Genomic DNA, 18,982 nt, shown 5'->3' with positions numbered 1-18,982 from the left:
GTATTGCAGTGGTTAGTGTACAGAACCTTAAGAAATAAACAATAGAAGTTTTCGATTTGGAAAACGGAAAAAAGCAGTTCGACATCCCGTCACGCAATTTCCCCCCAACTCGTCTAATCCTGGTAGATAGTTATTTACGAGTAAGTGAGAGTACCTCCTCAGATGAGAGAAACTAATCAACATCCCCGTGTGCCCCAGATCGGACTATTAAAGCTATTCAAACAACTTTGTCTTGCCTATTAAACCCGGGTACAAAGCACTAACATTGAATTAGTTGAGAAATACCTACAGGGCTAGCAAAGGGCTAATTTGATATTTAATTAGAAAACAATTGATGAAAAAGGTGTGCTAGAAACATGTTATTTTGAATATTAGAACTTCCTGTTCAAAACAAAAAAGAAAAAGAAAATAACAGAAGCCAAAAGATCAAGTATGCAGTGGATTTATCGAGTTAAGGAAAAATCGATTTTAGCCACTACCTCGATAGGTATTTCCAGTGGCAGTATTTTGAACGGAAGTTGTAGACTTACGTTATATGAATTTCTTTTTTGTTTACTGACAGATTTTTCATGAGATATAGTTTTTCTACAAGATGTGGCTATTAAATAACGAGACTGATGCTGTAAAACATTTCATTTTAAATGTAAACATATTTAGTTATTATCACCTTCAATATACACCCCTCCCCTATCACTACAACGCTCCATGCGAATTTACCATTGTTCAAAACAGTGCTGGTAAGTCTTCTTCTGTGAGCTCCTGCATGACGCGTGCCGCTTTTTCTTTCACAGCTTCAACGGACTGCTGAAATCGTTTTACTTTTAATGCAGTTTTGACTTTGGGGAACAGACAAAAGTCATATGGGGTCAGGTCAGGCGAATAAGGTGGATGGCCTAAAACTGGGATGTTGTACTTTGGGCTAGAAACGTCGTCTTGACAGACAATGCAGTGTGAGCCGGCGCGCTGTCTTGATGGAGAACCCCGTGACTTGTTCTTCCACAAATCGGGTCGTTTTTTTTTTCCTTACAGAGTTGAGCAAGCAGCTCACCGGTAGTAATGTTGATTCAATTATAATCGATATTTTCATCCGTTTTTGGACGTGGAAAGGCGACCCCGGGCGGTCATCATCTCCGCGACGTCTTCTCGGCCATCTTGGAAACGCTTGAACCACCAAAAAACTTGCGCACGTGACAAACATTCATCGCCATAAACTTTTTTTATTAAAAGATAAGTTTCAGTAGCGGTATTCAGTAGTTTTACAGTGAAATTTCACGACAATTCGTTGCTCTACTACATGTGTAGTAATCATGTTTTCGTCAAAACGAAACTAACACCTCTTACACAAACGACGGTTCCGGTCAGACCGATTTCTCTACAACATTCCACTTTTGCGAAACATTTAACGCTATTTCTCATACTACAGTGCTAGCAGAGTAAGCGAAAAACAACCTGTTAGAGACAGAGGACCTGATTGCTGTGGAGGATCAATTAGTGACCGGCTCCAGTCGGGAGTTGCCCACTTAGCGGTGGAATTGAGTGAGACTCCAGAGAGGCTCCAGCATTTCCGCTTGTTGGTGTTCTTTTTTTAAAAAAAAAATGACGCCACAAGTTTGATGATAAAATTAGCACTTTTGGAGAAGGTGTATATCGAATTGATTTTGCAGGATTTCGATTTGAAATTACGCTGGAAATGTTGGGTTCTGAGGCCCCATGAGTCCGAAAAATTGTTTTTTTTTTACACATTGATCTCGTTCTCTTTGTGTACGTGCGCCTGTACTCACCGTAACCCAAAAACGGAAACTAATATTAAGCGAAGCTGATAAGCGTTGTATATTAATATTTCTCATAGACACCACCTGACGACGCTACAATTTATTTTTATGTTTTTAAATTCCTTTAGTCTTTATTACTAATCAATAATTTGATTAGGGCCGAAAAACCTTACTTAAAATCGCCCCAGCTTCTCCCTGTTCGTTTCAGCTACTGGGCTTAAAATAAGAGTTTATTGGTTGCAAATAAAGGTGCAAAAAAACGCTTGGCAGTAGCTCCAACTAGACCTAAAACACGGTCTAAGCACACTGTAAGCCTTCTTATTGGCTGCAATGCCTGATCATTTGAAAGAGCTCCACGTTAATTGGAGTAAGAGAAAATTAGTAATGACCTCTATTTCAGGAGGTCATTATGTCCAACAATCAAATTATGTGTCGTGCAAACATACTTCACTATTAAATTCCATTAAATAAAATCCAAGGCGAAGGGACCAGGGAATAGAACCCACTAAACCAACAATACGTATTAGCATTGCGGGTCTTGCCTATAACCACCTAACATAATTTAGTATAAATTTCTCATATTAACCATTAAATATAAAATGCAAGGCCTAGACCAGGGGGAATTGAACCCACTAAACCAACAATACATATTAGCTTTGCGGGCCTTGCCTATAACCGCTCGGCTAGCCGTGGCGCCCGAGTTAAAGGAATTATTTTGGCCCACAATAACGCAGTAGAATTTTGTAAATATTTAATTTTAAATTTAAAACTAAATAAGCTAAATTTTTTTTTTATTTTTTTTTTTAATTTAATCAAATTAATTTTAATGAATATTTTATTTTATCTCTCTTGATCGTGATTTAGGTGAGTTGGCCATAGAATATTAATCAGTATGATCTGCTCCTATCTATGTTGATGTGTGTGTGTTTTAGTTAACACTCATTTGTTCGTTACCAAATCCGTATTCAGTAAATTGTTTTCACGTACCAGTCCATGGACATATCACCGAATTTGTGTAGGATTTCGAGAGAATGTGATTGAAAAGAATTAAGAGAGTTTTTCAAATCAATTATTAATTTGATAAATATTTAATAAAATTGGAATGCTTCTCTCTTTTTTTTTTTTTTTTTTTTTTATTTAGACGTCTTCATCTTGATTTGTAAATAATTACGTCTAATTTAATCAGTCGATAATTAATTATTTTTTAAACCCTGAAGAGAGAGCGAAAAGTGAGAGAAAATTTAAAAATTTACTAAATTTATTATACAGGGTGACCAAAGTTATATGCTCCACCCAATTTTTTTTAACGGCTGAAAATTTCGAAAAAATAAAAAACACGTATTTAATCATTTTTAGTCTTGTTTATTTTCAGTGATTGACCCATTTTTTTAAACCTCTGTACCTCGAGATACAGCATCCAACTTTTGTTTTTCAAATGGATCGTTATATTTTTATAGAAATTTAGCTCCTAAAAAAAACAAAAAAATAATTTTTGAAATCGGTTAGGTTTTTCGAAAGTTATGATAATTTAAAATATGAAAAACAAATTTCAGTTTATTGTCAAAATTACGTTATTTTTTTTTTAAAGAATCTGTTCAAACTGGGCACAATTAACGAATAGGCAAGCCAAAACTCTGGACTCCTTATTTAAAAAAAAAAATATGGTGCAATTAGTACGGAATTTCTTGGGATTTACCACGATCTTACAAAAGACGATGGGATTTACGTGACGAAACGGCTTCTTAATTTACATATTTCCACATAGGCATCTTACTGATCCAGTGTACCTTTTGCACCCGTATAATACATACATACTTATATACATATGTACATTCATAGGTACAAATGTACTTATGTAATACTGTGTATTCGGTTTACCCGGGATTTCAGTTTTCCGGGGAGGTCAGCCCGGTTAATCGAGGTTCTACTGTAATTATGATTATGATTAATTTAAAGATCCATGAATATCCAGGATTGTTGACGCCAGAATCCTTCTACTCCCAGAATATATCCATCAATCCGTTGCGAACTCTCATTTGAGTTTCCCAAAATTCCGCAATTTACATAAAGAAATTGCCTTGATTCAATTTTATGCGCAAAAAAAAAATTGCCAAAAGAACCTTAAAATTAGCACTTCCGCTGTACAGTTTTTTTTTTTTTTAGTAACTCCTATTCAAGGTACACTTAGTACTTCCTTTCTAGCAAATACGACGCCATCCTAAAATCCTACCCTACTCCTTCAAAGTTGCCGGTGAGGATGAATATTTAGGCATGAAATCCGTACTTGACTGAGATTCAGGCAATCCATCCTGAAACCCATTTATGTATTCAGCAGACATGCCTAACCTAATCCAAATACAAAGATCACTACCAAACTAGACGACACCTTTGCTCTTTCCTCTTACCTGGACTCCCTTGAAAGCCCAACAAAAAAAGAAAATTTTGAACCCACAATTCGACCAAGACCAGAACTAATCAGGAGTTACAGTTTCTGTAAACGATTAGTACTAAGACTGAATTCCACTGCGAACTCACAGACAAAAACTAACTTTTACGGCAAGAACGATCTTACTGAGCGAAATTCATCAGTCACCTGCAACAACCAGAGATACTGTCTAACCAATCGGAAGTCCTCAGCATCGACAATGCTCCTTCCTATGTTTCCAATCATACCTTCTCTATAAAGACCTATTACTCCGAACTAATCCGCTCATGTTTCCCTTCGGCACTGATCTACCCAGTTATCCCAGAAAAACCCACAAACTGTCTAAAAACGACGATTATCCTCCTGTGATAAAGCCATATTCCAAACCTTTGTAGAGTCCCAACGATAGCTGCTACTTCTCTGCGTTTAGATCCACATTTTATGTACTATTAAATATGTTCAATAAAGAACTGAATTTTTAGAGTTCATTCCGGAAATTGCAAACATAAGCACGCTTAAGGACAAACCTGAGCAGGAAATGATGAATTTTTTTTTAATCCAACTCAAGACAAACCGAACGGTCTAATGCCCCGCTTAACAAGAAATATCCCGGTAATGATAAAAGAGTAAAGCGCGTGTTATAAGACTTGATTAGTGTATAACCTGTAACAGGTAGACAGATTGGAGTATACGTCACGGCACACTTCCGCCATCGACCACCTGGTACGAGTCTGATTAGCTCAATAACAATCTGAAGGGGAAGTCATTCACCTGAATAAATGAAAACACAGAGCTAATTTAGCATTAATGGCCACAGCAGGTGACAGCTTCTCCTTGGCCGATCGATATGCTCATATTAACAGCCCAGCTTCGGGAAAATAATAAGGTCACTGGTCATTTTACTTTCTCCTTACTTCTGGTTAGAAGAGGAAGTATGTTACTGCGATCGCGCAAAGATTTTTTTTATTTTGACTTTTCATCGGACACATCCGCTTTTGAGGAACGCCTAGGTCACACTAAGTATATTAGTGTGTCTGTATGTAAGATAAGATAAGATAGTAGATGGGACGGGACCTTATGCCCCACGGCACCGCAGCCACAAAAACTTATTGTGCCAGCCCCTTCTTAGTTCTAGTAAGCGAACCCTCCCCTCCTAAAGAGGTTGAGGACCTTCCCTACTAGTTCATTTTTGCGCTACTATCTCCTTCGGCCTCAGCGTTCCAAAGGTTTCATAGCGCAAACGCTCGATTGCAACGCAATCGAACAACAGGTGAGAGGCCGTTTCCTCCTCTTCCTGACATAATCTGCACAATGGTTCCGAGCTAATAAGCCCCACCTTGTGTAGATGCTTCCTAAACCTACCGTGCCCCTGTAATAGGCCTGTAATCAGAGTAATCTGATTTCTACCCAAACACAGGGTCTCTTTGGTTCTTTGCTTACACAGCCAAGGCATCATGGTCTTGCTGTGTTTAACCCCTGGACACATCACCCAGTTCTTTTCGTGCTCCCTCCAGATCCAGTTTCTGAGGGCCGCACGAACCGAACCTCTGGTGATCCCCAGGACATGCTCCGGACCGATAAAAGGAGTGTTAGATCCATTCCTGGCCAGATGATCAGCTTTTTCATTCCCTTCAATACCCACATGACCCGGCACCCATTCCAACCGAACTTTGTTGTGCCGCGCCAGTAGTTCTAGGGCCTTCCTACATTACCAAACCAGGGAAGAGGTCATTCTGAAGGATACAAGAGCCTTCAGTACAGCCTGGCTGTCCGAAAAGATGCGAACCTATTCCTAGGTTCCATCCGCAGGTTTTCCTCAGCACATATTTTAATAGCAAATACCTCGGCCTGGAAGACTGTGGCGTAACTCCCAAGAGATCTCTCAATGAGTACCTCGGGTTTAACCCCATACACTCCAGACCCAGTCCCACAGTCCATCTTGGAGCCAACGGTAAACCAAATGCCTCCCTTCTGGTTTCTGTATGTAAGTGCGAGTCTCATTAGGTCTGATTAGATCCTCTCATAGAATATGACAGGAAGTTACCGAACAAAATACTCGTACTTCAACCGGAAGTGCCACATTAATTAACAGTTTTTTCTCCATTCTCTTCCACCTCTAACGGAGACAGTATTGTAATCGTGTTGAATTTAATTCAGAGTTTTCTCAGTTAATATAGATTTTTTGAGCACGTAGAGTTTTTACTGAATAGAGTGTCGAGTATGCATCCACAATCTCTCAAAAATGAACAAAATAAAATTAGAATTAAAATTAATTCCTAAAATTAATTTATTATTAAAAATTGTATTACTTTATGATTTATTAAAAAAATAATAAGAATGGAATTACTTTATGTATCTGAAAGTAAGTTAATTCATACTTAAAATCCACATTCATAGCTACGGCGTCTTCAGAGGTTTCCGTAGTGTAGTGGTTATCACGTGTGCTTCACACGCACAAGGTCCCCGGTTCGATCCCGGGCGGAAACATTTCTTTAATTTTTATTTTTTTTAATATTGGATTTCAAAGTAAGAAAAATACTTTTATTATATTTAATAATTATTAAATTGTGCATATAATTTTATTTTATTATTTTAAAATTCAATCCTTTTTCTTACACTTTTTAAGAGAAAGTATTGCTCATTTAATACAATTGTAAGTACAAATAGACTAAGCGGAAGCCCACGAAGATCCCTAAATGGAAGTAAGATTTTGGTTACATCGTTGAACCGAAAGAATGGTCGCTTTAAAGGTGACGTGATTTTTTTCGTACCCATTTCCCCTCTCAGAAGTACCCTTAATCTAAAAATGTGTCCAGTAAAAGTTGTAAAATTAGTAAGAGCCGTTTGTGGAAATATCTCAAGAAACAGAAGAACCTAATAGTAGGTAAAGATAAAAAATGTTTTCAGATTTTCTTCAAGTTGGGGAAAAATCAGCCCCACTTTTGATACTAGTAAACTTTGAGGCCGAACGATCACTAATTAATGTGTTCTAATCATGTCTGTGAATACCATCGTATGCTTTTGATTGGATTAGAGCAGGGGTCGGCAACCCGCGGCTCGCGAGCCGCATGCGGCTCTTTTATCCCAATTGTGTGGGCTCTTCAGCCTGTCCAAAATATATTGTATATTTTAATTTCATTTTTCAAAAATAATTTTAAATGTGATAGGTTCGAAATTGAATAGAATTATACAATATCAAAATAAAGTACTTGATTTATATTGTAAGACTGCCGCCTTTTCATTCGTTAAGTTATTATTTATTTGTTTATTTACTTTGCACTATGTGAAAATAAATATGTATATAAAACATTTAAATGTTATTGAATATCATAAAATAATAATTTTGTGAATACAAATGATCTACAGAATTTTGTACATTATCATCCTTGTGCGGCTCTTGGTAAGATTTATTAAAATTATTTAAGGAAAAATGGCTCTCTACTTCAAATAGGTTGCCGGCCCCTGGATTAGAGCATATGTTTACTATGGGGACCTTTGAATAGCAGCTGCACTGGCACATGGAAGGCGGAAACAACAGTGGAGCCGGAAGACTGATTGGGAGAAGACTGCAAATGTCGTCACTTCCTAATCGTAAAACAGGGATGGAATTTCGCTCCAGCCCCAGAGGATTTCTAGAGCCATTCTAGAAACAGCTGACAAATCCTTGGACCAAATTTTCACAAAGCTCTTCGTCTAAACTTGGATGCACTCATCCCCGGTACACTGTCAGCCGGATCAGCATGGTTACCTCTTTAAGTTCACTACTTACAGGTACACTACTTACAGGTACACTACTTACAGGTACACTACTTACAGGTACACTACTTACAGGTACACTACTTACAGGTACACTACTAATTGCAATGTTCCGCAATTTTTTTTCTCATCGTGCTGAGCCATACCTTTTAGAGGCTCCTGTGGGAATTGATTTTTCTTGTATCTCTTAGCAAAGAAGGCCATTTACTAGCAAGAAATAGTGTTCAGCTTATATATAGGACACAACTAAATAACACAAATACGAACACACACTGACAAAAAAAAAAGAACAAGCTACATACCAAATAAACGCACAGAGAACACGCTGTATTGATGGGAAGCTGTCCTCTACCTTGCCTTAGGACTCCCGTTAATACCTAACTCCCGTTGATCTATAACCACCTAGGTGTATACCTGTCCACCGTTCCTCGAGGAGAGTAAAGTAAGTAGTAGTTACCCTCTTTAAAATCCACATCACATTCAACCCTGCCAACCCCCTTATTCTCAAGTTCTTCTTCAAGACTCTCCCTTCTTCCAGGGACCTGGTATTATTCTTCTTCTTCTTCTTCTTCTTCTTCTTCTTCTTCTTCTTCTTGCATTGAGCCAACTTCTACCAACACTATTACGCTTGTCTTTTGCCATTCATTTTTCAGCCTTCTTTCTTGCACGTTATGTTCCCTCTAATGCTCTCACTCTACACCATTTCTACAGACTACCCAGCACCGCCTTCGTCACCAATGAAGCTCTCCCTCTCCTTTTCGCCAGATATATAGCCCAAGCCCAAGAGTTTTACTTGTGCTTTGTCAGTTGTAAATCTGTTTAAAGAATTCTAATTTCGTCAGCACCATAAAGCAAGTGGATAAAAAAAAAAAAAAACGAGTTTTAACACCTCCAACCTTGGAGACGGTAAATAAAACTAGTGGGATTTAATTTCTCTTAACGCTCCACCAGCAGCCACCCAAGAAGAAGTATCCAACTATAAACATCAGAAAGAAAAACCTTTTTCTTTGAAAGTGTTTTCCTAAAGAAAACAGAAAATTTATACTCTGGATTATTTGCTGCTTTTCCACAATACTTTCAAGGAATAATTAAGATACTAAATTAAGGATGCAGGGGCTGAAAAAAACAAATTGGGCAAAGAGGAAGTGCCCGTATACAGTGACGTAGCTTGATTATTTCATTCAAACGCACCTAGTCTAGGTGCACTTATCCTTCCTGAACACGCATAATAAGTAAAGTAATCGCCTATTTTTTCAGGCAGGCTTAACGTCCAACTACCAATTAGGTGTCGTGGACGGAGGCGACGTATATAACTTTACTATAAATTGCTCATATTGACCATTAAATAAAATCCAAGACCTACACCAGGGAATCGAATCCACTAAACCAACAATACATCTTAGTGGGATTGAAAAAATAAATGCTAGTTTTCAGTCATGATACATTTATTCTGCCGAGCTTTCGACCTCAGGGACTAGGTCATCTTCAGGGCTGTGGAACATATTTACAGTGTGTTAACAATGATTCTATTAAAATGAATATGTATAATATAACGAAATTTACAAAAATTATTTACCTAGTTTAGAAAGTAATACTTTTACATTTCAGGGTTGGTGTGTCTTCTGTCTTGTCTGTTCATGGACTGAGTGTGATCGGTCTATGTGTAATGTGTTAAGTTGTGTGGAAGTCAGTGTTGCCAATTGTCAAGTATTTTCGCAGTAAGTTGGCCGTATATGTTGTTTAAATTGTTCGTGTCTGTTTTGAAGTTTAAACTGTTTTCTGTCTTAGATATGTATATCATTTCCAGAACTTTCCTTTTTTTTGTGTTGGTTTCTGATTTAAGTATCTTTGAGTTTGGGAAAATCGAAAGTGTGATGATTTTCTGTGCTGTGTAAGGAAAGTGCTGTGGTGTTCTTTTTTAGTTCAAATCTTATATACGAAACTGAATGCAAAGACTGTCACAAAAAATATATAGACGAAACATAACAATATTTAAAAAAAAAGTCTGTACCAACACTCTTCTGACACAAAACTAAAAAAGAACACCCAGCACTTTCCTTACACAGCACAGAAAATCATCACACTTTCGATTTTCCCAAACTCAAAGATACTTAAATCAGAAACCAACACACAAAAAAGGAAAGTTCTGGAAATGATATACGAGGGTCGTTTGAAAAGTCCGTGCAAAAACAAAAACTACTTAATTTTTTGGGGTAAACCTTTTTTATTTTTCAACATAGTCTCCTTTTAGGCTTATACACTTCGTCCAACGCTGCTCTAGTTTGTTGATCCCTTCCGAATAATAGGATTCGTCCAAGTCTGAAAAATAGCCATTCGTTTCTGCAATCACCTCCTCGTTTGAATAAAATCTTTTTCCCGACAGCCATTTCTTCATATTGGGGAACAAATAGTAGTCCGAGGGAGCCAAGTCTGGAGAATAGGGGGGATGTGAAACGAGTTGGAACCCTATTTCCATTAATTTTGCGACCACAACTGCTGAGGTGTGAGCTGGTGCGTTGTCGTGATGGAAAAGGACTTTTTTGTGGGCCAATCGTGGGCGTTTTTCTTGCAGCTCGGTTTTCAAACGGTCCAATAACGATGAATAATATGCACCAGTAATAGTTTTACCCTTTTCCAGATAGTCGATGAGGATTATTCCTTGCGAATCCCAAAAGACATTCGCCATAATCTTTCCGGCCGAAGGAACGGTCTTCGCCTTTTTTGGCGCAGATTCCCCCTTGTTAACCCATTGTTTAGATTGTTCTTTGGTCTCAGGAGTGTAGTGATGTATCCATGTTTCATCCACAGTGACGAAACGACGCTTAAAGTCCTGCGGATTCTTCTGGAACAGCTGCAAACCGTCCTTGCAACACTTCACACGATTTCGTTTTTGGTCAAGCGTAAGCAATCGCGGCACCCATCTTGCGGATAGCTTTGTCATGTCCAAATGTTGATGCAAAATATTATGTACCCGTTCATTCGAGATGCCCACAGCACTAGCAATCTCACGCACCTTCACTCTTCTGTCATCCATCACCATATCATGGATTTTATCAATGATTTCTGGAGTAGTAACCTCAACAGGGCGTCCAGAACGTTCAGCGTCACTTGTGCCCATATGGCCACTCCGAAAATTTTGAAACCACTTATAAACTGTTCTAATCGAAGGTGCAGAGTCACCATAATGTTTATCAAGCTTCTCTTTAGTCTCCTGAGGCGTTTTGCCTTTCATAAAGTAGTGTTTAATCAACACACGAAATTCTTTTTCGTCCATTTTTTGAAAATCACTCGACTTCCTCGATTCAAACGAATGCCAAACACAAAGAAATAGACCGATCTGGCTGAAACTTGGTGTGTGTTCTTCCAAGAGATGCTACTAACTAAACATAACCTCGATACGCGCCAGTGGTGCTATCTCTCTGACTTTGCACGGACTTTTCAAACGACCCTCGTACATATCTAAGACAAATAACAGTTTAAACTTCAAAACAGACACTAATGTACCCATAGATGTAGATCTATAATTTGTATTTGAATTATTCTTCTAAATAATAATAATAATAATAATAATAATAATAATAATAATAATAATAGTAATAATAATAATAATAATATCTTCTGTCAGAGGATAGATCCTAATCGAGGTTTTCCTCATGCTTCTCACATAGTCTTTTCATTAAGTATGGATGGGAGCCTTAACCCTTCAACAGACTGGCTGTCGTGTCTTTATTAACACCTTGGATATAGATACCCACACGTATCCAAGCACCACGTTGACCATTTACTGAGAACAATTCTCTGACTTGAGAGAATACGGAGAAACACTTCGAAAATCTGAAGCAACAGCAATTCTATACTTTCTTGCACAGGAAGAAAGAGAGGACAATATAGGAAATATTACTCTCTCAGTTCCTCTCAAACTACAACTACGAAGGGCCTTTCCCACATTACCGCAATAATTTGCAAATGGCCTTAGTGGCCCCATCAGTCAACTGTGGAGCGAAGGCCACAATGGACCCTACAAAGGGCCTGTACGCCCACGTGATGGGTGTGAACGTACGTTACAGTATAGGACTGGCGGACGGGCTGGGGCAGCTCTTTGCCACTAGGGCAATACGCCCCTTATCACTCATGCACGCGCACATTACATTATATATATATATATATATATGTCCTCATTGCTATATATAACTATATTGTAGGCGCACACCTACTGTGGCTACATTCAGCGCTCACCCCCTCAAACATTTATCAACCTAAATGTGCGGCCCCCGACTAGGCTAGGCGATTCTGTCAACCTCCATATGGGCCGTCACGTCTAATTCACCGGCGGCAACCAGGAATTCATTATGTACTATAATTTCATTCGTATACCTTCATAAAGGGAATCCAGAGAGAGAGAGGATTCCAGAGACTGGAGTTAATGGCTTTTTGGCCTGGGCTACCTACATTCATCATTATTTACATTTATCATATTTTTAGGCAATAAACATCATGAAGTTTCAGGAAATGAATGATTGAACTGAACATTTTAATGATGTGAAATTTTAATGGGGAAACTTTAAAGGGACAGCTAGCTTTGCACTTAATTGTGATTTTTTACGTTTTTTGGGCAAGCTTACTCACAAATATTCAGAAAGTGCGTACTCACACACCATTAAAAAAACACAAATATACGATTCCAAACCCTCCAACTCCAAAATACCTGAAGACAGTACAGTTTAAACTCCTACGGAAATTCCTTAATGCTCCATACTACATTTCTAACCTCACCAATCACACTGACCTTCACTGATCTAATAAAGTCTCGCTACCGCAACTTTCACAGCCTCCTAGCTCTCCACCATCCTAATCCTCTTGTAAAACAGCTCTCTTCTCCTAAACTTCCAGACAATCCTCCTCGTCGCTTGAAGCGGAAGTGGCCTAGGGACCTACTGATATGAGTGCAATCCACTGAGAAAGAGTTCCACCAATGGGTGGTTGCTCTTACCAAGACTTTCATGAGAACTTAACCAGTTTCATCAAATTTACTTGATGCAACATTTGTTGCTGATGAATTACAGTTGTAAATGTACTAATAAAATGAAAAAAAAAATACACGGTGTTCATTTTAACTTTTTAAGACGGCTCAAATGCATTTCAAGGCTTAAACGGTTAATCTGAGCAAAAAATGGTAGAGGAAAAAATTGTTGCCTGTTACTTCTAGTTTCAGAATACGTAACTTGATTTTAGATTCCTGCCCGCATACGCGACTGACGCGCGACCAAAAGTGAGGGTTCGCAGTTGACCCTCATTTTCATATACCTACCCAGTTTTAAATGGAATAAAAAGTTATGAAAGAAACCGGAAACCACAATTCGATAACTTCAAAATTAAAGTTGCTAGGCCATTTCAAAATCTGGTATTTAATAATCATATTTTAATTTTTTTAACTCGTTATCAGAGAGAAAGAAGAGCACGCCATAGGTCATTTTTATGTATTTTTTCATCCCCTTTCTACTAAAAATATTGCCAAGGCAGTAAAGCTAGTATTTTTCTTAATATCGGGAAATAAGTCGTTTTCCAAGTGATTTTCTAAGCAATAAGCTAATGTTAAGAGCTTTAGATGTTCTCAAGCATACACAAAATGGCTAAAAATTAATTTTACATCTGTTACAAACAAGAAGGTCTAATAATTATTAGAGGCTATCCGTTCTTTTGAGATTCGGTGAATATACACACTAGAGAGGGATGAGAGGGAGGGGCACAGTTGTAAAAGCGACTTTTTCGAACTCAGGGGGCCTCAAAAGGGATACTTCCGGTATTAAAACTCAAAAATCGGAAATCTGCACGATTACAGTAACCTTCTCCTACTGTTATAGAGTTAGAGAAAATGAAAATAGAAGCGGAAGTAATATAAATGTATTTCTTACTGCTTTTTAACCGTAACAAGTACGTCACGCTTCCTGCTCTTTTTTTGGCGGGGTGGGTGAGAGGGAACCTATGAACGATATAGACTAGTTTAGCCTCTTTCATCAAAGAATAAGGAAATAGACGTTTTCCAATTTCAGAATTGGATTTATCACCCTCTCTTGGTAATGTGTTCGGCAGGGCAATGTGGTGAACTTCATCTGTAGAATGGTCGATTGAGTCTGTAAGGAATGGAGGGGAATGAAAAGTGGTGTAGAGTGAATCGATAAGGGGGGGCCCCCGCCCCATAGGAGAAAGCATTGAAAAGAGGCCCCACTCTTCGCAAAAAGTAACATCGAAACCGACCAGCCTATCAAACATTGCTCGCTCTCTGCAAAAAGCTACTTCTGATTGTTCATTCATTTCTTCTGTCGCGAGCACAGTTTTCCTATTTCCCTCCCACCACCACTGCTAACTGTACAAAATTTTCTCCCATTTCCCGGTAACCATGTAGTTTTTCTTCTTTTCCAATATCAATTTTGCTTTTCTTTAGCCCCCATAGACTGGAAAACCCGCTCTTAAATACCCTATCCACTTGTTTAGTAATGGGTAGCTTTTGTCTTTTGTAATTTTACAAAACTGTTTCAATATTTAATTTCTCCAGCGTAAACGGAAGAGGAAGTATCTCGAATCTTGCAGATGTTCCGTTTTGTTTTATTTCATGATCGTCTATTTCATTTTCTGAACGCCGCGCTGCACAATTGTCTCAGTTAATCTACGAATACAATAATTATTATTGTATGAATAAATATTTGTATAAAAAAGAAGAAGATAAAATATAAAAACTAATACAAATATTTGTATAAAAAAATACAAATTGTCTGATTTTTATTAACCGGGAAAGAATACAGTAGAGCAAAGAAAATAAATTCATTGATAAGTTAACCCGGGTAGACCTCCATGTTTTATATATATAAATTGCGAAGTATTCATATATATGTGAAGAAGTATGTAGTACATACAAACCAATAACAATAACTGATGACTTTGCTTTTATCATTTTTTTTTTTTTTTTTTTTTTATTTCCTGTTGTTTTATTTTCCTTTTTATTATGGTATGTTGGCAACAATGCAATATCAGAAGAATTTGCGGCAAAAATTGAATGGGTTTCCGATAGGCTATGTCATTAGAGTGGAGCGCGCGCGGGAGACCAGAATAGTATAACTCTGAACCATATAAAAACACACGGATATATACAGGCTATACTCGCGACTCTGTCGGGTGAATTTAACACACACACACACACACCCATACATATGCGCACGCATTCATTGACAAGCTCTGCATGTTGAAACATGCTTGTACAAACTCAGAGTAGGGAGAAAGATTGTGTATGGGGTAAAGAGAGAGAGACTGTACGCATACAAAATATTCTCTTATAAAATACCACTTACGATACCGACCGGTGGTCATCCGCCATATTAGTTTTATTTTCCTTTTAATTCGTTCGTTTTTCCTTCCTATATGAGAAGGCCGTCATACAAATGGCCACTTCATTGAACTGATGAAGACATTGGAGGGGGAGCACTTCGCAGAGGATAGGATTTACACCAGAATTCTTAATATACAAAAGGGAATCTAAAGCTAAAGAGGTTAAGTAGTCACTTAACGTTGAAATCTCTGATCTCTGGACATTTCCAGGGAATACTCCAGATCTTACAAGACGCGTTTGACAGATTACTGAAGACTTTCACTGCTCTCTGTCCACGCACAAAAGACGTTAGAAACTCAGGACATCGCTGCATAATAAGTATGTTCAAAATAAGTAAACAAAATAAGTTCTTCAAGTATGGTTGATCAAGGCACAAGAACTCCCCCACTGATTGGCTACAGGAAGGCATTCCAGCAGATTTGGAAGCCAGTACAATGAAGCGTAAGGAACGCTGATTGGCGCCAGCTGATTCTGTGAGGAGACACAGAAAATGCGTTTCAGAAGCCTGAAAAGTTACCAACTAATCGGAGGACCACATAGTCTCCTTAGAAGCTACCCAGATTTCGAGACCTCTAATATTTATTCATCAGGAAAACACTAATTCATGGAAATCATTTCCGCTGAAAGCTCAAATCGGCAAATTCGCAATCACTTAACCTTTTTTTTAAAAAAACACAGTTGAACCTATTGAAATAGAAATATGTAAATGCGATATACTTAATACCGAACATAAAATATAATACAAAGCGACAGACATATGTACACAATATAATATATGGACGCTTAAAGTAAATATATAATGTATAAAGTTTAGTTATACAGTAATATCTCATGGAAATAGAAAACGTCAAGCTTGACATAGTTACAAAGCTGCAACAAACATACACATACATAACTCCTCTACATAAATACAAACATACATACAAACAAACTGCAACACGAAAAGTTCGCTACAAAGCTAGTAGCCCCAGTAACTTTGTTATCACAGGAAAGCTTATAAATACATATTATAAAGCCTACCATATGATAAATAACACGTTTTGAAGCATATCGCACAAAGACATGTTCGAACATGTTTTTTTTTGGTTTTACATTAATTTCCCCCCCCCTCATCCTTTGATCGTGACAAAAAATTTCAATAGAGAGTTTTGAGAAGGAGCTTTGAGTATATCGTAAAAAAACCAGGGCAACACTTCTGGTTGTGTCAAGGGGAAAAGAAATCTCTCTAAAGTGTTATTTTAGTTATTCAAATTTTATGAAGAAAATCGTTTTTCCAGAAGTTCGAAATTTTAGTTCTTCAAGATTTTTACAAGTTCACCAAACCAGTGGCTTTTCTTTTTTTGGAACTTCTTTCACCTTGAAAACTGATCTTACTTTATCATATTCTGCCCTTCCTAATTCTGTCGCAGATAGACCTTAAATCGATTGAGAATATATAAGACTAAACTATCTTTACTAAGAAATCCATCCTTAGATTGATTTGAAAGAAACTATCTTTCCCGCTTGATGCTGTAAGGAGATCCTAAAAGGACCCCACGAACCAGGGGATCCTCTGCCCGGCAATCCAATCACTTAGTTAATCCCTACACTCTAAGTAACTGAAACTCAATATTACCACTTCAGCTTTAAAGAGTTCCCCATGTGTACGTATATTAAGCACGCTAAGTAAATCCTGACCACTTCATTAAGCCACTCTTAAGCCAGCGAAAAAGAAGAGAAAGAAAATGAATAATTTCCTTTTAAGAGCGATCTTTTATTTAAGAGGAAGTTAAATTTACCACCACCTGTAAACAGACTCCGCAATCACGTTTCTCCATCTCGTATGCCTACACACGTACCACCTCCTTTCTTGTGTAATTTTTTGCTTATCCAGGCCCTGGGTCCCTGGATTGCAATTAATTTTTTCTTAATTCCCTTTTTTTTACATTTTCTTTAAACCGAACATGTTTTTTTAATTAACAATTAATTAGGTAAATTAATTATAATAAATGTAAACAACTTTTCTTTTCTTGTTTTAATCTTTTATTGAAATTTACAACTGCAACGATTGTTGCAACAAGCAACAAAAAATATACGTGAAAATATATGATTGGAGAAGGCACCCAGCAGTGTCACTCCATTATCTTGGACATACGTATGTATGTAATGCTATGATGACAGTAGATCGCGAGGCCATCTTCTCTTCAATCTTCTTGGAGGATCGCCTGGTATTGCAGAAGAAGATTGTTCAATTAGAGGGATTCAGCTGCTGTGGAGGAATGAAATTTTAAGAAACGAGTTCCAGCAAGATCTTTAACGGAAGGGATTCTGAGATCATTATGGGTGGGTGAGGTAAGAAACAGAAAAACGGAGCGTTAAGATTTTCCGAAGAATTATTGATTGTAGTGTCTGGATGCTTAGAGAATTGGAACGCTTATCCCCATACTTCGACGATGCTGTATGACCAAATAGGTCGCAGTAACAGACGGTATAAGAGTCTTTTTTGTTGTGCAGGTCGAGTTTTGATAGTTTATCAAGTAGTTCTGGCGAGAAGTTTTGTAGCGTTGGTTAGTTCCTTGTCTTTTTCAGTCTAGTATGGAGGGATTCCATATCAACCGTTTGCTTCTAGGTGCAGTCCAAGGTAGCGTACTTTGTTCACAGTTGGTGCAGGAGTTTGGCTGATGAAGATGGAAGATAAAGATCCTACCTTTAAGGGTAAATACTATGTACCTACTCGTATTTTGAGTCAGTAACGTTAGTTTTGATTCGCCATTTGATAAGCCAGTCCTGTAAATGGCTGATGTGTGTTTGAAGAGCCCGTTTAGCGGTAAGAGGATCGGTAAACAACTTTAATTCAAAATTTAATTTAAAAATCTGTAGCTGGAAGTTAATTGTATCCCGGTATCGCACTTAAATCCATTAGATAGATGAATCAGTTTGGTGTAGAGATTTCAGCTTCACTTACGTAAAAGTATTTACGTATTTAGTAAAGAGGCATTATCGGTTGGATGATTGTGTTTCCGGTAATTCGGGTAGCCTTTCAATTATCATTTTTGGGTTATGCTGAGCACAGACTCCATCGACGGATAGACATGTCCGAACATGTCTCAGGCGGAGGGAGAGTGAGAGAGAAAGAACTAAATCCTTGGCAAAAGATATTCCTCCAGTGCCGTGGAATTTTCAAACACTTCCGAGGGGAGATTAGAAGAATTCAGTCACGACTATCCGGGGCAGATCTCTTGGAAGTTGTCACGAAGTTTGAAGGAAATTAGTGATTTAGGACTTTCGAGGATATGAGAAAGTACGAGAAAATCGAGTGTGTGTGTGTGTGTGTTCACATCCGGTTTTTTGTTTTTTTTTGTAAGCAGCGGTTCTCAGAAGATCTATTTCCGGCGGAACCGTAAATCCTCCTTGCAGGAGCAACAGGAAATAAGAAAAAAAGTAATATAACTTCTAAAATTGTGGCAATCATGTATATGACTGATCCTCTCGTCTCATACGCCAAGAAAAAAAAAACAAGAAGTTTTATCTGTGACCAAAACTTTCGTAATGGAGAAGAAGTCAGCCTTAGCTGGGGAGGACTTCTTGTGCACAAGAAATTAAAGTTACCCTCCTTCGTGAGCCATCTACTTCTCAACTGATCATACCGTGGGAACTGTGAAGATACAC

At 37.9% G+C, this 18,982-nt stretch overlaps 1 protein-coding gene and 1 non-coding gene across 3 annotated transcripts in view; one reads left to right on the top strand and one right to left on the bottom strand.

The window, feature by feature from the left end:
- LOC141458844 (cell adhesion molecule 2-like) overlaps window positions 1–18,982 on the bottom strand; it is a 601,780-nt gene that overhangs the window by 383,804 nt on the left and 198,994 nt on the right. The gene's annotated exons all lie outside the window — the stretch shown is intronic.
- On the top strand, window positions 6,612–6,684 carry TRNAV-CAC (transfer RNA valine (anticodon CAC)). The gene has a single exon. It is a non-coding gene; the product is annotated as a tRNA-Val (tRNA).

This window comes from Rhodnius prolixus, unplaced genomic scaffold (assembly GCF_049639745.1).
Source record: "Rhodnius prolixus isolate KJV_2025 unplaced genomic scaffold, Rpr scaffold_5, whole genome shotgun sequence".
NCBI lineage: Eukaryota > Metazoa > Arthropoda > Insecta > Hemiptera > Reduviidae > Rhodnius > Rhodnius prolixus.
This window is presented reverse-complemented; position numbering and strand designations above follow the sequence as displayed.